Source organism: Bos javanicus, chromosome 22 (genome assembly GCF_032452875.1).
Source record: "Bos javanicus breed banteng chromosome 22, ARS-OSU_banteng_1.0, whole genome shotgun sequence".
NCBI classification, from domain to species: domain Eukaryota; kingdom Metazoa; phylum Chordata; class Mammalia; order Artiodactyla; family Bovidae; genus Bos; species Bos javanicus.
Window position 1 is genome coordinate 10,045,288 of NC_083889.1, and position 25,179 is coordinate 10,070,466.

At 40.1% G+C, this 25,179-nt stretch overlaps 1 protein-coding gene across 3 annotated transcripts in view; it reads left to right on the forward strand.

The window, feature by feature from the left end:
- Positions 1-25,179, forward strand: part of STAC (SH3 and cysteine rich domain) — a 355,507-nt gene that overhangs the window by 133,355 nt on the left and 196,973 nt on the right. The gene's annotated exons all lie outside the window — the stretch shown is intronic.

Sequence of the window (25,179 nt, forward strand, 5' to 3'; positions counted from 1 at the left end):
TCCAGTCCAGCATTTCTCATGATATACTCTGCATATAAGTTAAATAAGGAGGGTGACAACATACAGCCATGATACACTCCTTTTCCGATTTGGAACCAGTCTGTTGTTCCATGTCCAGTTCTAACTGTTGCTTCTTGACCTGCATACAGATTTCTCAGGAGGCAGGTCAGGTGGTCTGGTATTCCCATCTCTTTCAGAATTTTCCACAGTTTGTTGTGATCAACACAGTCAAAGGCTTTGGTGTGATTGATAAAGCAGAAGTAGATGTTTTTCTGGAACTCTCTTGCTTTTTTGATGATCCAAAAGATGTTGGCAATTTGATCTCTGGTTCCTCTCCCTTTTCACCTTGATTACATATAATCTATGCATGTTCCTAAGAAAGATGGAAACTTTGTGAGTTACAGTGTGCCCTGGAACCCCTAATATTTAATGCCCCAGGCTGGAAAAGAGTTAATTCATATTATACAGGGATGACCACAGGTCATATGGTCACACAGGAAAAGATGGAAAGAGGTCACATGTGCCATGTTTCTATGATACCAGCTGTTCCAATATGATGATTAATAGACCAGGAGAACAAGCCATAAACATACCTTTTAACATTTAAATACTGAAGTGTTGGAAAGAAGATGAGGGCACTGTCTCTTCACTTAACATTAGATCTTCAAGCACCCCATCAATAGAACTCTGGTGGCAGGTTAGTACTGTCACTCCTTTGCAAGTCTGTAAGAGTCTTTCATTATTTCAGTGGTCCTTTAAAAACCAATTAAGAGGTCAGTATTTTCCAAAAGCAATTCTGTCAAGCCCAGCAGATAATACTGGAGGATAACAACATAGTTAGCACGAATGCGTAATAGATTAAAAAATCAGAGAAAATGAAGAGGACTCAAAATTTAAAACTTGAAGGGCCTTAAAGATGTTGTTAGTCTAGTAACATCATTTTATCAATGAAGATATTAAATCCCAGGACAAAGGAGTGATTTACATGAAATCATGAAAAGTGAAAGCCAGAGCATAGTCTTCCTAATGGCTATGGGAATAGTCAGTAGAAAAAAAGCAAAGCGAATAAACTAGGCTTAGAAACTAGCCATCTCGTAGCAGATTAGGTTATATCTTATTTTCAGTATGATGAGGTTGTAAGGAAATGATTCTCTTGAATCAAATTCACAATAAATAGATTATCAGGACAAAAATGTAAAAACAAAAATAGTGGCAATGCCTTAATAATCAGAACTCTCTAGAAGATATGAGCTGAGGAAAAATAATTCTGTTGGGTCCAGGATGTCTGTGAATTAACACATCTATTTTGAAATATTATCATACATGTATGTCACCACTGCATGTGACTACAGTAGTCACACATTAACATTTTGCCATACTGGGTTCAGATTTCTCTCTTTATTTTTTTAAAATTCTTAAACAGCTAAATATCTACAGCCACACTTCTCTCTTATCCCTTCCCCATCCTTCCCTCCATGCTCAAGCATGTTTTTGTATCTCTACTATGTGTCTGTAAACTAATAGGGTTAACACTTTACATAAATCATATTCTAATACGTTCATCATATTATAGCTTCCTTTGTCCCCCTTGACTTTAAGTTGAGAGATTGATTTTGATACAAAGCATCTAATTCATTTATAATTTCAATTTGAATTAACCTTACAACTAAGAGAAAACTGGAGTTCTTATTTTTGTACTATTGTAATCCCTGTTACAATTAATGTTCTCCTATTTGTCTTCTGGGCACATTTCTTTGTGTGCTCATGTGTGAGAATTCTTTAGATGTAGCCGCTGAGAAAGATTGTTGATAAGTTGAGAGATGTTCTTCAGCATCAGTAAATACACCCAACTGCCCATTGGAGTAACAATGCCAATTTACATTTCCAAAATAAAAGTATTATAATTTCCCCACAGCCTCCTCATTACATGATACAGTTAGTAGGTTGAATAATGGACCTCCACATATGTCCATGCCAAGTCCCTGGAACATCACCTTATAACTGCTAAAGGTACTTTTGATGTAGGTTTGAGATGGGGAGATACTCCTGCATTAATCCACGTGGGCCTGGTCATCACAGGAGTCATTAAAATGAGGACTCGGGAGTCAGAGAAAGAGATGTGAGGATGGAAGAGGTCAGAAGGTCAGAGATTTGAAGATTATACACTGCTGACTTTGAAGACGGAGGAAAGAGCTACTAGCCAAGGCCACATCTAGAAGCTGGAAAAAGCAAAGTAGATTCTCCTCTGGAGCCTTCAGAAGGAACCAGCCATGCCAATACCCTCACTTTTCCCGAGTGAGATGGGTCTTGGGCAACTGACCTCCCAAATAGTAAAATAATACACTGTGTTTTTTGAAACCACCAAGTTTTTGATGATTTGTTACAATAGCAGTAGGTAAATATTACATGTAATGTTGTCAGACTCGGTGTTTTTTGTTTGTTTGTTTGTTTTGTTTTTGCCAAAATAAGGGTTGTGATGATCTGCATCTACCTACCTGCTAGTTTCCAACAAAGGTCCGTATAGTCAAAGCTATGGTTTTTTTCAGTAGTTGTATGGATGTGAGAATTGGATGATAAAGAAAGTTGAGCACCGAAGAATTGATTCTTTTGAACCATGGTGCTGGAGAAGACTTTTGAGAGTCCTGTGGACAGCAGGGAGATCAAACCAGTCAATCCTAAAGGAAATCAACTCTGAATATTCATTGGCAGGACTGATGCTGAAGCTGAAGCTCCAATACTTTGGCCACCTGATGCAAAGAGCTGACTCATTGGAAAAGACCCTGATGCTGGGAAAGATTGAGGGCCATAGGAAAAGGGGGCAACAGATGATGAGATGGTTGTATGGCATCACCGACTCAATAGACATGAGTTTGAGCAAACCCCGGGAGATAGTAAAGGACAGGGAAGTTTGATATGCTGCAGTTCATGGGATCATGAAGAATCAGACATCACTTAGTGACCGAACAAGTTTGTTTGAGCCTCTTTTTATACATGTGTTAATCATTTGAGTTTCTGAAACTCAGAACTATTTGCATTTTGAGCCAAGTACTTTGTTGTCAGGTGGGCTGTCTGTGCATTGTAGGATGTTTAGCAGCATCCCTGCCCTCTGTCGACCAAATGACTGCCCTCCTGCAGTTTTGATGACCTAATGTCATCAGACATCTACAGGATTCCTCAGAGGACAAAGTCATCCCCAGTTGAAAACCAGTACTCTATATTCTGAGCTGAATATTTTATATGCTAACCTGTGGTCACTTATTCTTTTCTAAGACGATGGTTTCTTAAATATTTCATGTTTTAAATATTAGTATGGGCATTTTATCAACCTTTCAATTTCTGGCTTGTTTTCCCTATGTTGTTTAGGAAGTGTTATCTCTCCCACTGGTCCTCACACTTAACGTACATAACACCCATCTGGAAGGCTTTGAAAACAAGAATAGGTAGATGCTGCCTCTGGAATTTCTTTGGATGGGGTCCAGAAGTTTGCATTTCTAACAAATTCTCTGAGGATGTTGATCTTGGGGATCAATGGACCACAATTTGATAGGATCATTTGTCATAAAGATTCTTTAAAATGTTTTTATAGCTGCAACTTTTCCACGTATAGGCCTCTATTTCATCAGCTTTTCCTTTAGTGTGTGGGTTTAGGTAGGTTTCTTGTTTCATCTGCTTTTTCTGCATACAGATAAGCAGTTACACAGTGCCACTTCCTGAATTATCAATTCCTTTGATTTTTTCATGTTATAGAAGGTTTTTAATTACTGGCTTTTATTTTTTAAAATAATTTTATGTTAAAATAATTTATGTTTACAGAAAATTTGTGAAAATAGTATGAATAGTTCCTGTATAACCCACCTAGTTTTCATTATTGTCAACATTTTCAATTAGTAAGGAACATTTTTCACAATTAATGAACCAATGTTGATATAGTATTTTTAACTAAAGACTATAATGTGTGCATATTTCCTTATTTTCTAATGTTCTGTTTCTATTCCAGAACCCTATCATACCACATGTATTTGTCATGTCTTTTTAGACTCCTCTTGTCTGTGACAGTTTCTCGGACTTTTCTTGTTTTCGATGACCTTGACAGTTTTGAGGAATATTGGACAGGTATTTTGTAGAATGGCCTTCCTGTGGGATTTAGCTGATGTTTTTCTCATAATTGGACTGGGGCTGTAGAGTTTTAGGGGGAAGACATTGAGGTAAAGTGTCTTTCTCATCCCATCTGTTGAGGGTACATACTTACCATTCTTGGTATTAGCCTTGATCATCTGGCTGCTGCAGTTTTGTCAGATTTCTCCGCTGTAAAGTGATTCTTTTACCACTTTCCATACTCTACTTTTTGGAAGAAAGTCTTAGTGTGCACACTTGGATGTGGAATTTATAATCCCTCCTGGAGGACAGAGCATCTACACGTATTATTTGGAATTTTATGGCATAGGAGATGTATCTTCTTTCTCATTTATTTATTAGTTCAATCACTTATTTATATAGGTATGGATCACAGATGTTTATTTCATACCTTGGGTTTTATTCCAGTACTACTTGATGTATGTTGTTTTCCTCAAATTGTTCCAGCTTTGGTCACTGTAAGCTCTTTTAGTAGGCTCCTGTGGCCTTTGTTATCCACCAATCCATCAGTCCATCCCTCTTTATTCTCTTGCAGTCTTACCTGATACTTACCAAGTTCTTAACAATAAATTAATGAATACAGTCACAGCCACTCCGTATTCTATTTTATTCATCATTGGAATGGGAATATCTTCCCTCTGGGGTGCCAGAGGAAGTAAAATCTATCTGGCAGTCCTTGTCCACTTCCAGGGGATTCCTGATTCCACTTCTCAGGGGAAAGCCATCTCAATGAATGAGTTCTCTCAATGTGCACAAAGGGCCGTGTGAGGCTTAGGAATGCGTGTTTCCTTGGCAGCTGTCAGGAGGGTGCATTGTTGATTGAACAGGAAAACAAGAACCTTACTGAGAGGATGTTCACCTACTCTGCTACAGTGAATGGGTGTGACTTATGCATTTTATGTCATAAAAATAACATTCTGTAATTTGCATAATAAATTAAGGCTCTACTTGTACATTAGTAAGGAATAAATATGCTGATTAACTGTTGCTCTGTCAAAGGTACATACATCAGGCAGAGGGGACTGGATATGTAAAACCACGGGGTCCATGTGACAGGCAGGTATGGAGATGCTGCAGCGGACAAAGAGCTTCTGGATCCTCATTCAAATGGGACAGTTGTATGGTACTCATTGCCAAAGACCAATCAAAGATAGAAGAACCTAGAAATCAGAGCTCCTGAGGCAGCAAGGCAGAGTTTGAAATAAGAACTGTGAGGACAAATTATTCTAGTTTTAAGAGGATCTGGCTGTTTACTGCCTCTCATGAATCCAAAACATGCCTTTGTCATCATGAATCGTATTACTTGTGGACGAGTGCAGCCCTTGCTCACCTGCCAGAGCTCTGCTGTTTGTCACCTGTGAGGTGGAGAACAAACTCAACTACCCTTCACAAAATGATAATTTTGACGGCATTGCAACCCATGGAAGCTTAAAAATTCTGTCTAATGTTTTACCTTCTTCTCCTTTGAGGAAATGGCATTTTCAATGAAGAATGCATACTCATTGTCTCTTTTTTAGAGGTCTGAGATTGCTTTTCCCTGAACATCTGGTGTCTAACTATCACTTTGGAAAGTAAGTTGTTTTGTCCCTATTATACAAATGAAAAATAGCTCAGAGAGCTTAGTTCCTGGCTCAGGGACCCACAGGTGGTAACTGGCAGCATTTCTTTCCCTCTGAGTTCCCTTGACTAAGCTTCTCCAGTCTCATCGATGCCTCTCTCCACTGCCTGGTGAGCTCTGATGAGCCCTTCTTCCTGGAGATGAAATGCTCACTGATGAGTCTTCTTAGGGTGGCTTGTCAGATTTAGCAGATGAAAATACAAGATAACTAATGATTAACTTTTAGTATAAGTACATCCCAAGAAATATTTGTATCTCACGTTTCATCTGGCAATTCTGTTTTAGATAGAACTACAAAGGTACTCATGCACAGGCCCTCCTTAAAGGGAATGACTATGTAGGAATAATTTCTATGTCTCTGGCTGGGAAATTTTTACATGTAGAAATATTCAATCAGTATGTGTTGAATGCATTTCCTAAAGTTAAGATAGACTTACCCTTGTTTGTATATTATACTAAAATCACTTACAAGGATATTTATAATAGAAAAATAATATATTAGAAGTAGATAGAAAATAAAAAGGAAATGAAAAGATGGTAGTGAAAATGAACTTGAAACAATGAATACAAAAATCTGAACCTTGAAGACCTCTGCTGCATATAAGAATGGAAGTAACATCTAGTTCTACCACATTCTTTGCTTGAGAATCTTGCCTTTTTTCTAACCTAGGCCTGTTACTACCTGTAAATAGCAAATATCCCATCTGCCCCTCTCATCTTTGCTGTCAGGACTGCAAATCAGCTCTGCTCAGGTTCAGGGACAGGCCAGACCTGAAACCTCAGAAGCCCAGTTCCATCTTCTGGTGACTCAGCCTCACCTCAAGGGCTGCTTGCCTAGATCTGGACATTGTATCTTGGCTCTGGCATCCTGGCAGGCACTCACAGTGCCCTAAATGGGACACTTTAACCTGTGTTCTCAGCAGTCCCATTCAGGACTGGACCCTGTTTGGAACCCAGCAGGTAGCACCACCTTCCTGCTCCAACACGGCCACATTTCATGGGCAGCATGAAGCATCATGTTGCCTTCTCTATGACCTCCACTTCCTTATGCTGCTTATTATCAAGATGTTTTTGTCACCTTTGTTTGGGTACTACTGTTTCAGTACACAATCAGGTTGCTCTATTTGGATTCCTTTTACCATTTTTGTACACATATCTCCCTTCAGTGCCCTTGTATTTCCAGTACTAATGCCCATTTCAAAGAGGACTGTCCTCAGACTTTTGTAGACTCACCTGTACCAAGAAGACCCAGAGTGTCTAGGAATTTACATTCCCTATATCCTGGACAGCCTGCCAGGTCAACCTAGTCTCCCGTTCATTGAAATATTCTTGTGGTATAACTCCCCCATGGTACGGCTTACAATCCGGAACTCTTCTGTGGGATCAGGCTAAGAACAACCCTGTAAGACTTTGCTTGGTTTTCTTCCCTCCTTGCTTCCCACTACCTTACTGGTTTCCTCTAGAAGCACTTCCTTAATGAATCACTCACACTTAATGAATCACTCGAACTTAATGAATCACTCGTGAATCCTTTCTTGGGTTCTACTTCCCGGGAATCCAACCTAAGGCACTCCACTTCATCTCTACTTGGACTGTCACCTGCTACCTTCTTGGCATGGAGAAGGGCCAAGTCTAGAATCCTCTGGCATGGACCTTCCCAAGTAGAAGATTTAGTTACAAATCAAGGCAATTTCCAGGCTTCCTAGGTGGCACTAGTGGTAAAGAACTAGGCTGCCAAGGCATGAGACATAAGAGACTTGGGTTCAATCCTTGGGTCAGGAAGATCCTCTGGAGGAGGGCATGGCAACCCAGTCCGGTATTCTTGCCTGGAGAATCCCAATGGACAGAGGAGCCTGGTGGGCTACAGACCATAGGGTCACAAAGAGTTGGGCACAGCTGTAGTAACTTAGCATGCACAAGGTGATTTCCACTTACTGCAGAGGTTTGGTGAGCCCTGATGATGATACAAGAGCAGCTTGTAATCCATAGCCTGGTCTCTTCTTAACTGGAGATGCACCAGTCTTGGGAGGCCACACTTATCTCCATGCAGTCAGCAAGCTCTTCCCCATTTGGGATGCTGAGCTTTTCACCAAACGTTGTTAGTATTGGAGGTATGCTATGGACTCTGCTATTTGAAATTGTTCTTAGAACACTGATTTATTACCTATCATTTTACTGCCACATATTTATAATAAGATACCTGAATTTTATTATTCCTCCCTTTTAAATTCCCAAGACATTCAGGGAGGAAAAAAATGAGAACAGTACATTGTCCTGCCAGTGAACTTGATTCTCAAAGAATTGTAACATTTTATTTTTCATAAATATTGTGCCCTATGGCAGTGAAATCTTGAGGCAGAGGACTGAGAGAAGAAATAGTTACCTCCCACTAGAAGCTAGATAAGAAAGGATGCAAAAAGCAAGACTTGATCAAGGCCATCCAGGGAGGCAGTGACAAGGTGAAGAGCAAAATCTTCTCAAGGCTGTGTAACATTCAGCTAAGCAGAACCTCCCTCTGGATTGAATGTCTGTTTATCCAAGTGTCACCTCTCTCTAAATCTTGCCCCCAAAAAGGAAGATTAATCATCTTCTGTGTCTCCACACCCCTGCTGGAGCTGGTGGGAGCAATTGTTTGCAAGAGATAAGAGTTTCCAATGCTAACCTGAGTCCCTCAGAGGCTGGCACTGCCTCATTTGTCTCTTATTTCTAGTGTCCAGCAGTGAACCATTTTCATAGTGGTGGGGTCTAAAAAATATGTATGAAGTAAAACATAGGTGCTGCCCTCAAAATGTGATAGACTAGGGAAGGAATGAGAAGAATGGAAGTGATTAAATAATCAAGCCCCAATGTGTATGTCCCCACAGAATCCATATATTTAAATCCTAATGCGTGGGATTCAACATATGGATTTGGCGGGCACAGCACATGGCTTGGCCACTCACTGTTTTTAAGAATTTCTAAATTACTTTGTGTTTCTAAACAAGATTATCAATAATCAAAGAGATAGGAAAAACCAAATCTGCACTAGCATCCTTGACCTGAGTGGAGGCACAAATGCTGGAGCTGGCGGCAGCTGAAACCAGGCCCCAATGAGGACACAGGAGTGGATGGTTGTTTCTGGCCTGCCTCTTGCTCGATGCCTTCAAGTTGTTACACATGGTCCAAGGTGATTTATGTGCCATCTCTACAGAAAAGGAACTTCTGTCCTTAAATCCCCCAAAATCAAAGCAAAGCAGAGTAAAGAACAGAAAGAGAAGAAAAGTAAATGTGTCCCACTGAGAATTCATAAATACAAAAGGGAAAACATAGCCATTTTTCAAGAAACTATTAGCAACTACACTCACTATAGTACTGAACCAGGCAGCCGGGGGAATAAAAACGTGGGTGAGGCTGGATCCCAGCCTCTGAAGAATCTGTCCTCTAATCTAGGAGCTGCTAATTAATTAAATCTAATGAGAAGAGACAGGAAGATGAAACTGCAAGAGATTTCTATAAAGTACATCACACAGTGTGTATTTGTACATTTAAGCCTAGCACTTGAATACCATGGAAATCTTTCACATTCTAGTGAAAGTGCTGAGCCTTCTTCCCAGAAATACATACATACGTACAATAACACACATGCTTTTAAGGTCAGGACTGCACTGGAGCCCAGATTCAGAACCTCGGCTTCAGGATCAAGGAATATATGTTTCGGCTCAGACTATGCAGTTACTTTTCATTTGAATACTTTTGGTTGAAATCAGCTGACAAGAATGGCACATAAACAGAGAGAGCCATGTCAGAGACCTAAAGATACAGAGTTTATATCAGGGAGCAGAAGCAGCGAAGGGTTAAATTGATGGTGGTGGTTTAGTCGCTAAGTCGTGTCTGTCTCTTGCAATCCTGTGGACTGTACCCTGCCAGGCTCCTCTGTCCATGGGATTCTCCAACCAAGAATACTGGAGTGGGTTGCCGTTTCCTTCTCCAGGGGATCTTCCTGACCCAGGAATGTAACCCGGGTCTCCTGCCTTGCAGGCAGATTAAGTTAAATTAGACAATAAAAGTGGTAAATTGAAATACATTTATAAAGTTAAGCAGCCACTAATAAAAACATGCCAAAGAAGCTGAAGTTGACCAGTTCTGTGAAGACCAACAAGACTTCTAGAATTAACACACACAAAAAAAGATGTCCTTTTCATCATAGGGGATTGGAATGCAAAAGTAGTAAGTCAAGAGATATCTGGAGTAACAGGCAGGTTTGGTCTTAGAGTACCAAATGAAGGAGGGTGAAGACTAACAGCGTTTTGCCAAGAGAACACACTGGTCATAGCAAACACCCTTTTCCAACAACACACGAGACAACTCTACACATGAAAATCACCAAATGGTCAACACCAAAATCAAATTGATTACATTCTTTGCAGCCGAAGATGGAGAAGCTCGATACAGTCAGTCAAAACAAGACCAGGAGCTGACTATGGTTTAGATCATGAGCTCCTTATTGCAAAATTTAGGCTTAAATTGAAGAAAGTAGGGGAAACCACTAAGCCATTCAGGTATGCTCTAAATCAAATTCCTTATGTTTATACAGTAGAGGTGATGAATAGTTTTAAAGGATTAGATTTGGTAGACAGTGTCTGAAGAACTACGGACGGAGGTTTGTAACATTATATAGGAGGTACTGATCAAAACCATGGAGAAGGAAATGGCAACCCACTCCAGTGTTCTTGCCTGGAGAATCCCAGGGACGGGGGAGCCTGATGGGCTGCCGTCTATGGGGTCACACAGAGTCGGACACAACTGAAGTGCCTTAGCAGCAGATCAAAACCATCCCAAAGAAAAAGAAGTGCAAGAAGGTAAAGTGGTTGTCTGAGGAGACTTTGCAAAAACCGAGGAAAGAAGAGAAGTTGAAAGGCAAAGGAGAAAGGGAAAGATACACCGAACTGAATATAGAGTTCCAAAGAATAGCAAGGAGAGAGAAAAAGATCTTTTTAAATGAACAATACAAAGGCATAGAGAAGAAAAATACAAAGGCATAGAGAAAAACAATAGAATGGGAAAGAATAGAGATCTCTTTAAGAAAATTGGAGATATCAGGGGAATATTTCATGCAAGAATGGGTATTAAAAAGAACGGAAATGGCAAGGACCTAACAGAAGCAGAAGAGATTAAGAGCAAGTGGCAAGAATAAGAATACACAGAAGAACTGTACAAAAATGGTCTTAATGACCCAGATGTTGGGCCGTGAACCATGAAATTCCAGCTGTTCAAGCTGGTTTTAGAAAAGGCAGAGGAACCAGAGATCAAATTGCCAACATCCACTGGATCATCAAAAAAGCAAGAGAGTTCCAGAAAAACATCTATTTCTGCTTTATTGACTATGCCAAAGCCTTTGACTGTGTGGATCACAATAAACTGTAGAAAATTCTGAAAGAGATGGGAATACCAGACCACCTGACCTGCCTCTAAAGAAACCTGTTTGCAGGTCAGGAAGCAACTGTTAGAACTGGACATGGAAAAACAGACTGTTTCCAAATAGGTAAAGGAGTACTTCAAGACTGTATATTGTCACCCTGCTTATTCAACTTATATGCAGAGTACATCATAAGAAACGCTGGGCTGGAAGAAGCACAAGCTGGAATCAAGATTGCCAGGAGAAATATCAATAACCTCAGATATGCAGATGACATCACCCTTATGGCAGAAAGTGAAGAAGAACTAGAGATCCTCTTGATGAAAGTGAAAGAGGAGAGTGAAAAAGTTGGCTTAAAACTCAACATTCAGAAAGCTAAGATCATGGCATCCAGTCCCATCACTTCAAGGCAAATAGATGGGGAAACAGTGGAAACAGTGGCTGCCTTTATTTTTCTGGGCTCCAAAATCACTGCAGATGGTGACTGCAGCCATGAAATTAAAAGATGCTTACTCCTTGGAAGGAAAGTTATGACCAACCTAGACAGCATATTAAAAAGCAGAGACATTACTTTACCAACAAAGGTCCATCGAGTCAAGGCTATGGTTTTTCCAGTGGTCATATATGGATGTGAAAGTTGGACTATAAAAAAAGCTGAGTGCAGAAGAATTGATGCTTTTGAACTGTGGTGTTGGAGAAGACTCTTGAGAGTCCCTTGGACTGCAAGGAGATCCAACCAGTCTATCCTAAAGGAGATTAGTCCTGGGTGTTCATTGGAAGGACTGATGTTGAAGCTGAAACACCAATACTTTGGCCACCTGATGTGAAGAGCTGACTCATTGGAAAAGACCCTGATTCTGGGAAAGGTTGAGGGCAAGAGGAGAAGGGGACAACAGAGGATGAGATGGTTGGGTGGCATCACTGACTCAACAGACATGGGTTTTGTTGGACTCTGGGAGTTGGTGATGGACAGGGAGGCCTGGCATGCTGCAGTTCATGAGGTCACAAAGAGTTGGACACGACTGAGTGACTGAACTGAACTGAACTGAATGACCCAGATAACTATGATGGTGTGGTCACTCAGCTAGAACTGGACATCCTGAAATGTAAAGTCAAGTGGACCTTAGGAAGCATCATTACAAATAAAGCTAGTGGAGGTGATGGAATTCCAGCTGAGCTATTTCAAATCCTAAAAGATGATGCTATTGAAATGCTATACTCAGTATGCCAGCAAATTTGGAAAACTCAGCAGTGGCTACAGGACTAGAAAAGGTCAGTTTTCATTCCAGTCCCGAAGAAGGGCAATGCCAAATAAAGTTCAAACTACATACAACTGTGCTCCTTTCACATGCTAGTAAGGTTATGCTAAAAATCCCCCAAGCTAGGCCCTAGCAGTATGTGAACCATGAACTTCCAGATGTACAGGCTGGGTTTAGAAAAGGCAGAGGAACCAGCGATCAAATTGCCAACATCCACTGGATCAGAGAGAAAGCAAGGAATTCCAGAAAAAGATCTACTTCTGCTTCATTGACTATGCTGAAGGCTTTGACTGTGTGGATTACAACAAACTGTGGAAAATTCTTAAATAGATGGGAATACCAGACCACCTTACCTGTCTCCTGAGAAACCTGTATGCAAATCAAGAAACAACAGTTAGAACTGGCCATGGAACAACTGACTGGTCTCAAGTTGGGAAACGAGTACATCAAGGCTGTATATTTCACCCGCCTGCTTGTTTAACTTCTATGTGGAGTGCATCATATGAATGAATCACTGGAATCAGAATGTGATGGATGAATCACAAGCTAGAATCAAGATTTCCAGGAGAAATATCAACAACCTCAGATGTGCAGATGATACCACTCTAATGGCAGAAAGAAAAGGAAAACTTAAGAGCCTCTTGAAGAGGGTAAAAGAGAAGAGGGGGAAAGCTGGCTTAAAATTCAGCATTCATAAAGCTAAGATCATGGTATCTGGTCCCATCACTTCATGGCAAATAGAAGGGGAAAAAGTGAAAGCAGCGACAGATTTTATTTTGGGGGGCTCCAGAATCACTGCAGACAGTGTCTGTGGCCATGAAATTAAAAGACACTCGCTCCTTGGAAGAAAAGCTATGACAAACCTAGACAGCGTACTAAAAAGCAGAGACATCACTTTGCCGACAAAGATCCATACAAAGCTATGGTTTTTCCAGTAGTCATGTGTGGATGTGAGAGTTGAACCATAAAGAAGGTTGAGTGCTGAAGAATTGATGCTTTCAAATTGTTGTGCTGGATAAAACTCGTAAGAGTCCCTTGGACTGAATGGCGATCAAACCAGTGAATCCTAACGGAAATCAACCCTGAATATTCTTTGGAAGGACTAATGCTGAAGCTCCAATACTTTGGCCACCTGGTGTGAAGAGCTGACTCCTTGGAAAAGACTCTGATGTTGGGATTGAAGGCAAGATGAGAAGGGGCAACAGGATGAGATGGTTGGATGGCATCACTGACTCAATGGACATGAATTTGAGCAAACTCCAGGAGATAGTGGACAGGGGATCCTGGTATGCTGCAGTCCATGGAATGATGGCAAAGGCTGGACACAACTTAGTGACTGACCAACAATAAAAATATGAAAGATATTTAATGAAAATCTTGAGGGAACAAGCAATGTGCAGAAGAAATTTTCTGACCTCACTGTATGAAAGGTTTATTTTATAAATATATTATTTAATATAAATATAAATAATTAAATATAATCAATTAATTGAATCAGTTAATTGTATTTATATAATATAATAATATGATAAAATTATTGTTATATTATATAAATTATTATATTATAATGATAACTATATAGTATAATATTACTATATAATATATGTTATTATAATACTATAAATATTGTAATATAATATATAATAATAATATGATGTGATATAATATAATAATTTTATATAATTAATAATATTTATATAATTATATTTATATTACTTAATATAATTAATTATATGTGATTAAATATGATTAATATAAATATTAAATATATTTAATAAACATGTTTATATTTTATAAATATAATAATATATTTATACAAGCATACTACATTTTCATAAGAAATTTATTCAAGGATACATGGAACTAATTAGAAGTTACTATGGAGGGGAGTGGAGAAGGCAGTGGCACCCCACTCCAGTACTCTTGCCTGGAAAATCCCATGGACGGAGGAGCCTGGTAGGCTGCAGACCATGGGGTCGCAAAGAGTCGGACACGACTGAGTGACTTCACTTTCACTTTTTACTTTCATGCATTGGAGAAGGAAATGGCAACCCACTCCAGTGTTCTTGCCTGGAGAATCCCAGGGATGGGGGAGCCTGGTAGGCTGCAGACCATGGGGTCGCACAGAGTTGGACACAAATGAAGCGACTTAGCAGCATGGAGGGGAGGGAGGGAGCAGAACACGTACTTTTCATGTGATTTATTTCATATAATTGAGTTTTTATCAGCAGTGTGTTGTATCTGGGACAAGAAGACACAGTGGACACTATAATTACTCCTGATGCACACAGAATCCACCTGCGCTCTTGCTTAAGCCATTGCAACACCCACACTGTGCATTAGGAACACTGTACAATTTGAGCACTTTGAGTTTCCCAGAAGCAGACCCTGAACCAAGGATTTAGGAGCAAATGCTTTATTAAGAAAGTGCTTCCAGGACAACGCAGCAAGTCAGTAGGAGAATTAAGAGAGGGAAAGAAATAATCCAAGCAACAGATGATCTCAGGCCAACACCAAGTCTCAGCCTGAACCAACAGGGAGCTCTGGAGTGTAAGTCAGACCTCAGAGTGCCTTGCATGGAGGCAAAAGAACTTGGAGTTTGTCCTCCCACTAGTCATTGGTAGGCTCTATGAGTCTCCTGTTGTCTGGGAGTTGGGAACATATAAAACTCCTGGACACTTCCAGCTATATGTACCAGTAAGGAGACCCCAGTGTGCCCGAGCAGTCCTCTGCCCTCTGAAGGATGAAGGTATAACTGTTGACAGCTAAGCATTGAGAAGCTGGGGATGTGTGCACAGAGAGGATAAAATTGATCTGAAAGGAACTGGTCATGGCTCCACCCACACATCCACACTCAGCAGATTGTAGCTTCCTTGCAGTCAACAGATATTGACAATCTACAACTGTCCTGCCTATCAGTCATTTGAAAAACGTCTAGTCCAAAAAGAGGTATGCTTTAAGTGTAAAATAAACACTGATTCTGAAGACTCAGTAAGAAAGAAAGGGGATGCACAGGTCACTAATAATCCTTTTCTATTGATTACATGTTGAAATGATAATATTGAATATATGTTATAGACTAAATAAAATACATTGTGGAAATAAGTTTACCTATTTCCTGTACTTTTTTAATATGGCTCCCTGAATATTTTAAATTATGTACATGGCTCGTATTAAGTTTCTGTTATCAGCACTTGTCTAGAATATGTCTAATACTGTGCTAACTGTTGGGATACTGCATGATTAAGAGAGACTTGGCCTCTGCCTTCATGATGTCTACAGTACAGTGGTTGTAACAGACAGTAACAAGATGATACCATTTTCTTTAAATATGATGATGAAAATAGCAGAGTAGACAACTGCAAGGAACTGACATAAGTGAGACTCATCAGAAAAGATGTCTCTCAATAAATGTCTTTTAGACTCAAAGACTAGGACAGGAAGTGCTATGAACATATCTTGAAGGGAATGCAAGGTGGGAGTTGAAATGTTTTAAGGATGTTCCAGGCCAGAGGAACATCATCAGGCAGTAGGAAAAAGCATCTATGAATTGCTTTAGCTGTTTGATTACATTAGTGTAAGTGGTCTTAAGAAAAACCACTAACGTGGTAGAAATAACATTAACTCAGGTAAGATAGTTTTTGGGGACACTAGTCCACCTTCTTCTTGATCTGCTGGCTTTCTGAATCAAGTCACACTTCCTTGCCCCAACAACTCGTCTCTCAGTTAATTAGCCCGTTGTGCAGCAAGCAATACGAGCTTGGACTCAGTAACATATAATCTGTACGCAACAAACATTTACTGAGCCAAAGCCCATTGTTAGTTACTGTAACTGTAAATGGATTCCGTCCCTGTGATCCGTGATTTCATAAGAAGCTGAGGGAGAATGCAGCATGACCCAATGTGGCAAATATGCTAACAGAGATGTCTCTAGAACACTGGAGAAGAAAGTACAGCACAGTGACTTTCTCTGAACAAGGAGAATCCGAGAAGTCTTCAAGGAGAAGGTGATATTTGACCTGGACCATGAAGGAAGAGTAAAGCTTTTATAAATACAAGGCAAAGAAAAGCATTCCTAGCAGAGGGACTATTACAGGAAAAGCCACAGGAGGGTGAAATTGTCCAGGAGTCAGAGTGTGAAACTTATTAGAGTGTGGTAAGGAGGTGTGTGTGTCTATAGCCTTAGAGTAGAGAAGGTGGCTTTGGACCAAAATACTGTGAGAAAGACTTTGGAATTTATTCTTGATTTCTTTTTCCTTTTTCTTCACAAACTATACATGCAAGTTTTCGTGCATGTTTTCCAGTTCTGTTTGAAAAAGAGCAAATAAGAAATAGCCAATCTTTATTTCTTAGCTTTCATGATCACAGGCTTCATTCATTCTCCACAGTTTACAAACTTTGTATAGTCTTTGTTCTCTCTGAGTTTCATTAGGATGATTATTGATTTATGAGCAGTCTTAATGTGGCTCTTTCAGGCATCCTGAATCACTCTGACAGCAGCTCTGTAAATAGATCAATTTCTTTCTGTAAAATTTAAAGTTTCATATCCTAACAAACCATTATTTTGGCTAAACTCAAATTGAGGAATTCTTCATACTTGGCAAAAGTATCACTAAATTAGTCTCTGAACAGCTGAGGTCATAGTACTCTTCTTATGTTAAGTGGAAGTAATCAGCATGTTGGACTTCACTAAAGGCCATTTGTTTACCAAGGTAGCTCTCCTGCCCAGTAAACAATGGTATGCATTTATTCAGTAACCTCAGGTAACTGTTATCACCTGAATTAAGAGGGAAAGAGCAAGAGTCCTGATCATCATCCCCATAAGTCACCCCCCACTTGACCTTTCAGAAACCTCCTGTGAGCAGTTCTTTACGTATATGAAAGGTGAGCACGCTTTCAGAAGGAGGAGAAATTTCCTGGTCCTTCTTGCATTTCCCTCTCCTTGCCATGACCACATACCACTAGCAAACACATACGTTTCCAGTCTTTTCATTTCTTATGAGAAAAAGAGGCTGGCTGTGTGTATGCTCAGTTGCTCACCTGCGTGCATGCAAGTCTCTTAAGTTGTGTCCAACTCTTTGTGGCCCCATGGACTGTAGCCTGCCTGGCTCCTCTGCCCATGGAATTTTCCAGGCAAGAATACTGGAGTGGGTTGCCATTTCCTACTCCGGGGGATCTTTCGGACCCAAGGATCAAACCCAAGTTTTTTGCGTCTCTTGCATTGGCAAGCGAATTCTTTATCACCAGCGCCACCTGGTAAAGAGGTTGATTCGGTGGAAACAGAAATGAGATTACAGCCAAGATATACTGATTCTTAAGTCTTTGCACCTCTACCTAACTAGCTTTATGGCATTAGGCCAAAGATCAGTTAGTGTTCTGAAAATTTTCTCTTCTTTATAAAAGAAAGAGCAACATGTCCTACTTTAGAGGTCATTGCAAAGGATTGAGTAATGCATATAATAGTTACTTGTATATCATGCATATATCTTTATTTTTATAAAGATAAGACTTTGCCACCACTCATTTTAAACTTGAAATTCTAAAAGGGTCAGAAAACTCAATTATGCAGATATCACCACTCTAAAGCTTCCATCAATTACAGTTGTCTATGTGTTCAAAGAATATGGAGCTACTGTGTTCCTGTGAATCCTGTCTGTGGCCCCTAGAAGAATAGGCAGGTAAAAATCCAAGGGACTCTCCAAGGTCAAAGCATTCTCTCTCCAGTTTTAGCCATGTGGTAAGTGATTCTCAATCTCATTAGTTACCAGATAAATGCAAAGTAAGGCAATATTTGCATATTCAATGGATTATAATCTCCTTGAGGTTAAACCATGTCTGCTTCTCTCTTGGGAGTCAGGCTACTCAGAGCTCCATGAAGAGTTTCACAGAGTCAATAACAGACTTGCATATGGGGAATCCTTGGGTTGCCCAGTGATGGCAGTAACTGTGGCAAAATCTCTGATTCTTGGGTTTGTATTAGCCTCTGTTTCATTTTTTATCTTTTGGCCCCACGGCATGTAGGATCTTAGCTTCTCAACCAGGGATCGAACCTTCACCCCCTACATTGGGAGGCGAAGTCTTAACCACTGGACCACCAGGGGAGTCCCTTGGGTTTGTATTAGGAAGCTGAGCTGCTTGCACTTGTTAATGTAAACCACATTCTGAACTGGTTTTATCAGCTGAGAAAAAATAATTGTGTTATTTTGCTCTCTACTTGAATCCTTCCTGTTTATTAATGAGTCATTTATGTGGTTCCTCTCAAACCCAAAATCTAAGCAATGGATTATGAATCTTAAAAAATAGGGAATATCAGTTGGGAACAGCAAAGGAACAATAGGCCTTAAGACTTTTTGTGGAGTTGGCCTTGTGGGTTTCTGATCTTGATGACTTGTGACAGCTCACATTGTATGTGCCTGGATTTTATCTAAGAGAGTCTAGATAGGAGCTGTAAGTTACCCTGAGCAAGTCACTGCAGCTTATGATTGCTTTGTCCTGGGAAGAGAAGCTGAGACAGGGCACAAGGAAAACACAATCTACTCAGGTCTTCAGCAAATTCCTGCCCCTGCCCGGAAGCTTTGACAAAGGAGGTAGGCCAGGCCAGGGTCTTTAAGGTGCAGCTGCTGCTGCAGCTTGACCTTGAACCAGAGAGTCCCAGCTTCACCTGGTTTCAAAGGGGAGTTGGAGGCGGGATCAAATTATTTTAGTATTATGAGGCTGACTCTGGTGCTTTCAAGTTGCTAGGCACTATGGATTTAGGACTACAAAAAGAGTTTGTGTGTGGCTTGTCCATGGTCCAAAGAAACTGCCCACAGCACATACGCAGCGTGACTTTGGACTTGCTTTTTACCTTAGTTCTATTGTTGTCTGTAGATTTCAGATACCCAAATGGAGACCTCACCCATAGAAAGATGGTCAGTTTTATTTAAAAAAAAAATTTTTTTTTTTTTTAAAGAGAGTCCTTATTTTATAAATAATATGCCATCTTTTAGGGATAAGAAAAATATTTTCAGGAAGTTATTACAGGCTAATAGGTTCTAAATAATATTATAAGCCTGTATGAAACACTAAGATTAATCAAGAAACTAAGCAATAATAAACATTTAAAAAGTGACATTCATCTTGTGACAAAATAAGGAAAGATAGATTGATTAAGCTGGAAGAAAAAAAAAAGAGCTATTCTTTAAATAAAGGTTACAATGTTATAACTTTCCCTGGTAGCTCAGACGATAAAGAGTCTGCTTGCAATGTGGGAGACCCAGGTTCGAGCCCTGGGTTGGGAGGATCCTTTGGAGAAGGAAATGGCAACCCACTCCAGTATTCTTGCCTGGACAATCCCATGGACAGAGGAGCCTGGCAGGCAACAGTCCATGGGGTCACAAAGAGTTGGACACGACTGAGTGACTTCACTTTCTTTCACAATGTTATAATTTAGGCAGATGTCATGGAGGAAATTAGACACTAAAGGGAAGTTTCCTAGGTGGCACAGTGGTAAGAACCTGCCTGCCAATGCAGGAGACTCAAGAGACTCAGGTTTGATCCCTGGGTCAGGAAGAACCCCTGAAGTAGGATCAACCTGGCAATGGCAACCTGCTCCAGTATTCTTACCTGGAGAATTCCATGGACAGAGGAGCCTGGTGGACTGCAGTCCATGGGGTCACAGAGAGTCAGACACGACTGAGCAACTGAGCACAGCACACATACACACAGATACTAAAGGACACAGTCGGTGGAAATAAGAGAGAAAAGAAACTATGCCTAGGTACAGCTACTCTTAAAGGGGGAATCAGAAGAAATATGAGTTGTCTTAACTGTGAAGACGTTTCAAACGGTGACCAGAGCCCAGAGGAATGTCATGGAGGAGAGAGGCCAAAGCAGACTGAAGTGTCTCCACCAGGGAGAATCAGGATCCAACATCCTAAGAAAACATGGCCTGAAAAAGCTGCTGATGGAAGGACCTTGGGGACTGTGGGACCTCACATTAAAGGTGGGGGCAGCTCTCCCAGGCAGTTACGGAAAATCTGTGCAGACTTAAGAGAATAAGCCCAAAATCCAAAACACGTCCAAGGAAAGCTTTAAGGTGGCACAGCCATTGTAGGTGGAAATGCAAGAATTGTCTCTATCCTCAGTATAGTCATCTCCACAAATGCCTTCTCAAACCAGACGGATGCAATCTTTTGGCCCCCAAAGGCATTTTTGCTACCCTGGGATTAAACCAGAAATGAAACAATACTCCAGATCTGTCAAATCTTGCTTTTATTTTAACCAAAACATATTTCTAGCCTCACAGAAGAGAAATAGCTACTTTCTCAGAAAAATAATGCCAAATTTTTAGACAGTAAAAGCTCACTTGTCCTTAAAAGATTATAAATAGTAAAAGTTCTATAACTGAGAGTCTGTGGTCATAAAACCAGCAAAATGGACCCTCTTTATGAGGCATCAGAGGATTCAGAGAAATTGGCATTGATCTGTTCAGACAAACAGACTTGATTTGGGCCTTAATGAAACAAAAGATAAAATAAGCATGTTTATGGAATAAAAGCACTGGTAATAGCAAAACTTTCCACAAGATGTGAGTCTGAACAGAAGATTTGCCATTTTTTCTCAATTTTTAATATAGTTTTTCTTTTTTTATTCTCCCTGCCACACAGTTTGCAGAATCTTGGTGCCCTTGGCAGTGAAAGTTTGGAGTCCTAACCTCTGGACCAAGTTCCCTCACATTTTAGTTTAAAGGAAACTCAGCTCATCTGCATAGTACAGGAGAAGTAGAGGGGTCCCCTTGTGTCCACCTTCACCCTCCCATTCTGCATTTCCCTTACAGGTATTCTGAGGAATGATCTTTGGCTAAGCCTGCAAAGCCATTCATTCATTCTTTCACTCAATAATCAAAAATTGTTGTTAATTTGAATATTACTCAATTATCAGACATTTATTGAGGGACCAGGATGCAGAACAAATATTGTTCACTAGAACATGGTTACAGCACTTCCCAAAAGAGTAAAATTCATATTATGTGAAATGGTATAAAATTGACAGTGAAGTATAAGAGATGAAATCTGATTCAAAGGTGATAATCACCCACCAAGTGATTCAAGTGATCAAACTAGGAGCCATTTTGATTAGACCCTAATATACCTTCAGATTTTTTTCATCTCAACTTTCTGAACTAAAAGCCTTTCAAAAAGGTGAAGTATTTACATTTTCCTCCTATGCCTAGATTTGGCATAGTAATCTACAGAAATAAACACTTTTTAGTAATTTCTGATTATTTTGCTGTGCAGTTTTGGGTGATTTTTTTTTTTTTGGTCAACTTGAACATTTTGCCTCTGATATCTAGCCGCTATGTAGACTTATAGATTTTTGCTACACAGAAGAAAGATAGAAAATACAGAGAAACATGGGGACATAAAGGCAATAAACACCCTTGAAAGTAAAAGAAAGTGAAAGTCAAAGTGAAAGTCACTCAGTCATGTCCGACTCTTTGCCATCCCATGAACTATACGGTCCATAGAATTCTCCAGGCCAGAATACTGTAGTGGGTACCCTTTCCCTTCTCCAGGGGATCATCCCAACCAGGGATCAAACCCAAGTCTCCCACATTGCGGGTAGATTCTTTACCAGCTGAGTCACAAGGGAAGCCCAAGGACACTGGAGTAGGTAGCCTATCCCTTCTCCAGAGGATCTGGCCAACCCAGGAATTGAACTGGGTTCTCCTGCATTGCAGGTGGATTCTTTACCAACTGAGCTATCAGGGAAGCCCAAACATCCTTGGAATATCTGTTTGCCTATAGTTTTTTCTGATTTGAGCAGCAAAACATGCTGGGTATATAGAATGCCAACTTCTTTAATTTTTCATCTTTAAACAAACATTGAGTCTCTGATGTATATCCAGCCCTGTGCCATTACATGAAGAGAACAAATGACTCTTCTCTCCAAGAAGGGGCTTCCCACATGGCTCAGTGATAAAGAATCTACCTGCCAATGCAGGAGACATGGGTTCGATCCCTTAGTCAGGAAGGTCCCCTGCAGAAGGAAATGGCAACCTGCTACAGTATTCTTGCCTGGAGAATTCCACGGACAGAGGAGCCTGGCGGGCTGCAGACCATGGGGTCCCAAAGAGTAGAATATGACCTGGTGGCTAAACAACAATAACCCTCCAGGAAGGTAGTGGAAAGAGTATGTTCTAAAATCAGGCAGAGCAGGTGATACACTGTCTCTCAGTAACTATGATTTTAGGAAGCTCTTTATGGAAACCAGTCATGGACTTTGGGATCAGGCAAAACTTGAGTTCAAATTCCAGATTTTCCACTTACTGTCTGTATGATTTTGAATAAGTACTTAATGTCTCTGAGCACCAGTTTTCTCAGCTTTAAATAAAGATGGAGAAGTTGTGAGGATGAAATGCAGTAAGAAACCTGTAACATGTTTATAGCTCAGTCCCTAGGTCATGTAAAATATTCAGTAAGTGCTACACTCATTCCCTGTCTGCCTGTGACTTTGCTTCCAGCTTTATCTCTGGAGTCAGAAAGGATAATTGGGAGAAAAGAATCAACCTCAGTCAAAAATCTGAGATGATTCCTGGCATGTATCACTTGTTTGGAAGGATAGAATGTTTGCTGTGAGTAAAAACCACAGCTGTAGACTGAGGACTTAACCATGGAAATCTCTGGTTGTAATTATTGGTCAGTAACAGGATGTTATCAACACCATAAACTCAGTGACTTGAGAAAGCCAAAGGATGGTAAATTTTCTACTTTATGCGAAACGACACGTAGCACTTGCTGTAGCAAGAGCTGAAGGTTAGTTGCAACCAGATCAACATTTTCACCATCTGTTCATGGAAAGATAAAACCCTTCTTCCTGCATAATAGATCAACAAGGATTTAAAGAAAAGGGGATTGCCTCAATTGCAACATCAAATGGCTGTGTTTATGTGAGCAAAAATTGCACACAGGAAACAAATAAAAAGAGATCAGTCAGTAAAACAGAGCAATATAAACTTTGAAATGCCTTTCTGAATCTCTCAGAAGCATTCATTTGTTTTTCATGGAAGAGTGTAAAGCAACAGTGAGAAAACATACTTAATTGAGTCCCAGATAGTTCAAGTCAGTTTTATTATTTCAAGCCTCCAGCCTACAAAGTGCTATTTTTATCCCTTCCAGTATTCAAAATCCTTCCAGATCTTAGTGAGTTTTGTACTGTGCACATACGATAAAATTTTTGTGTAAAATTTTATATATGTTTAAGCAATCAATGTATATTTAGAAACAGTAAAGATGCCTCTGTCCTCCTGTTTTCCCTGAAACCGATGAAAGAGGACAATAAAAAGCAAAAAAAAAAAAAAAAATAGAATAAGATCTTTGATAAGCTAGAATGCAGCCACACTGATGAACTTTTCTATGAAGAAGGGCTTCATAATGCCATAAATATTGAGTCCAGGAAGCAGAAACTGAGAGGAGGATGCATCGACTAGATTTGGCAAAGGAAGCAGGAGCTTCTCCAAACCTCCCCAGAGAAAGATTCTACCTGCTACTGAAGATTGATAAGGCAGAAAGATGAACCAGCAATACAAGGCAGATGCCAGACATTGTTATGTGAAGGAAGGAGGGAGAGAAGGAGGGGATAAGGGGGAAAAAAAAGTAGGTGTCAAACAGCTGTGCAAGTGCTGTAGAGAAATAAACAATATGTGAAAATGAAAGTGTTAGTCACTCAGTCGTGTCTAACTCATTGCGACCCAATAGACTGAAGTCCACTAGGCTCCTCTAGCCATGGGATTTCCTAGGCAAGAATATTGGAGCGAGTTGCCATTCCTTTCTCCAGGGCATCTTCCCAAACCAGGGATCAAATCCAGGTCTCCTGCATTGCAGGCAGATGCTTTACCTAAGGCACCAGGGCTACTCAAAATTACTTGTAGCACCAAGAAGTCTTTCTCTGAGCTTAAGGCAAAAGAATGACAGAGGATGAGATGGCTGTAGGTATCACCAACACAGTGGGCATGAGTTTGATCAAACTCCAGAAGAGAGTGAAGGACAGGGAAGCCTGGTGTACTCCAGTCCATTGGGTTGCAAAGAGTTGGACATAACTTAGTGACCGAACAGCAACAAAGGCAACAAATTACTTATATCAAAAATAATAAATTATGCCATGAGACTTAATGGATAAACACATCTTTATAAAATTATCCAAAAAAATAGACACAGTCTCTATGAAATAAGACCTCAAAGAGGAAATACAAGGGTTCAAAATAGAGATAATAAAGCAAAAGAATAACAGGAGGCTTTGACAGCAGGGGCAGCCCAAATAACTCTCAAAACCAAATGTCTTCAGAAAAAACAACTGGAAAGCAAAAAGACAAAGCTCAGATAATCCAAACAAATCTAAAACCTGTTAGAAATAATAAGTGCATTTAGCAAAATCACTGGGTACAAGATCAATGTATCAAACCAATTTTATTTCCAAGCGATGAATTAGAAAATAAAATTTGGTGAATGATATAATTCAATATATTTCAAAACATATCAGATACCTAGACATCAGTCTAACAGATTTGTAATATCACTACATTGAAAGCTACAAAACATTTTTTCAAGAGGACCTAACACCTGAATAAACAGGGCTATACAAATTTATGGATATGAAGATTCATGTTGCAAAGACTTAAATTGCCTTTTCTGCTGCTGCTGCTAAGTTGCTTCAGTCATGCCCAACCCTTTGCCACCCTACGGACTGTAGCCTGCCAGGCTCTTCTGTCCATGGGATTCTCCAGGCGAGAATAC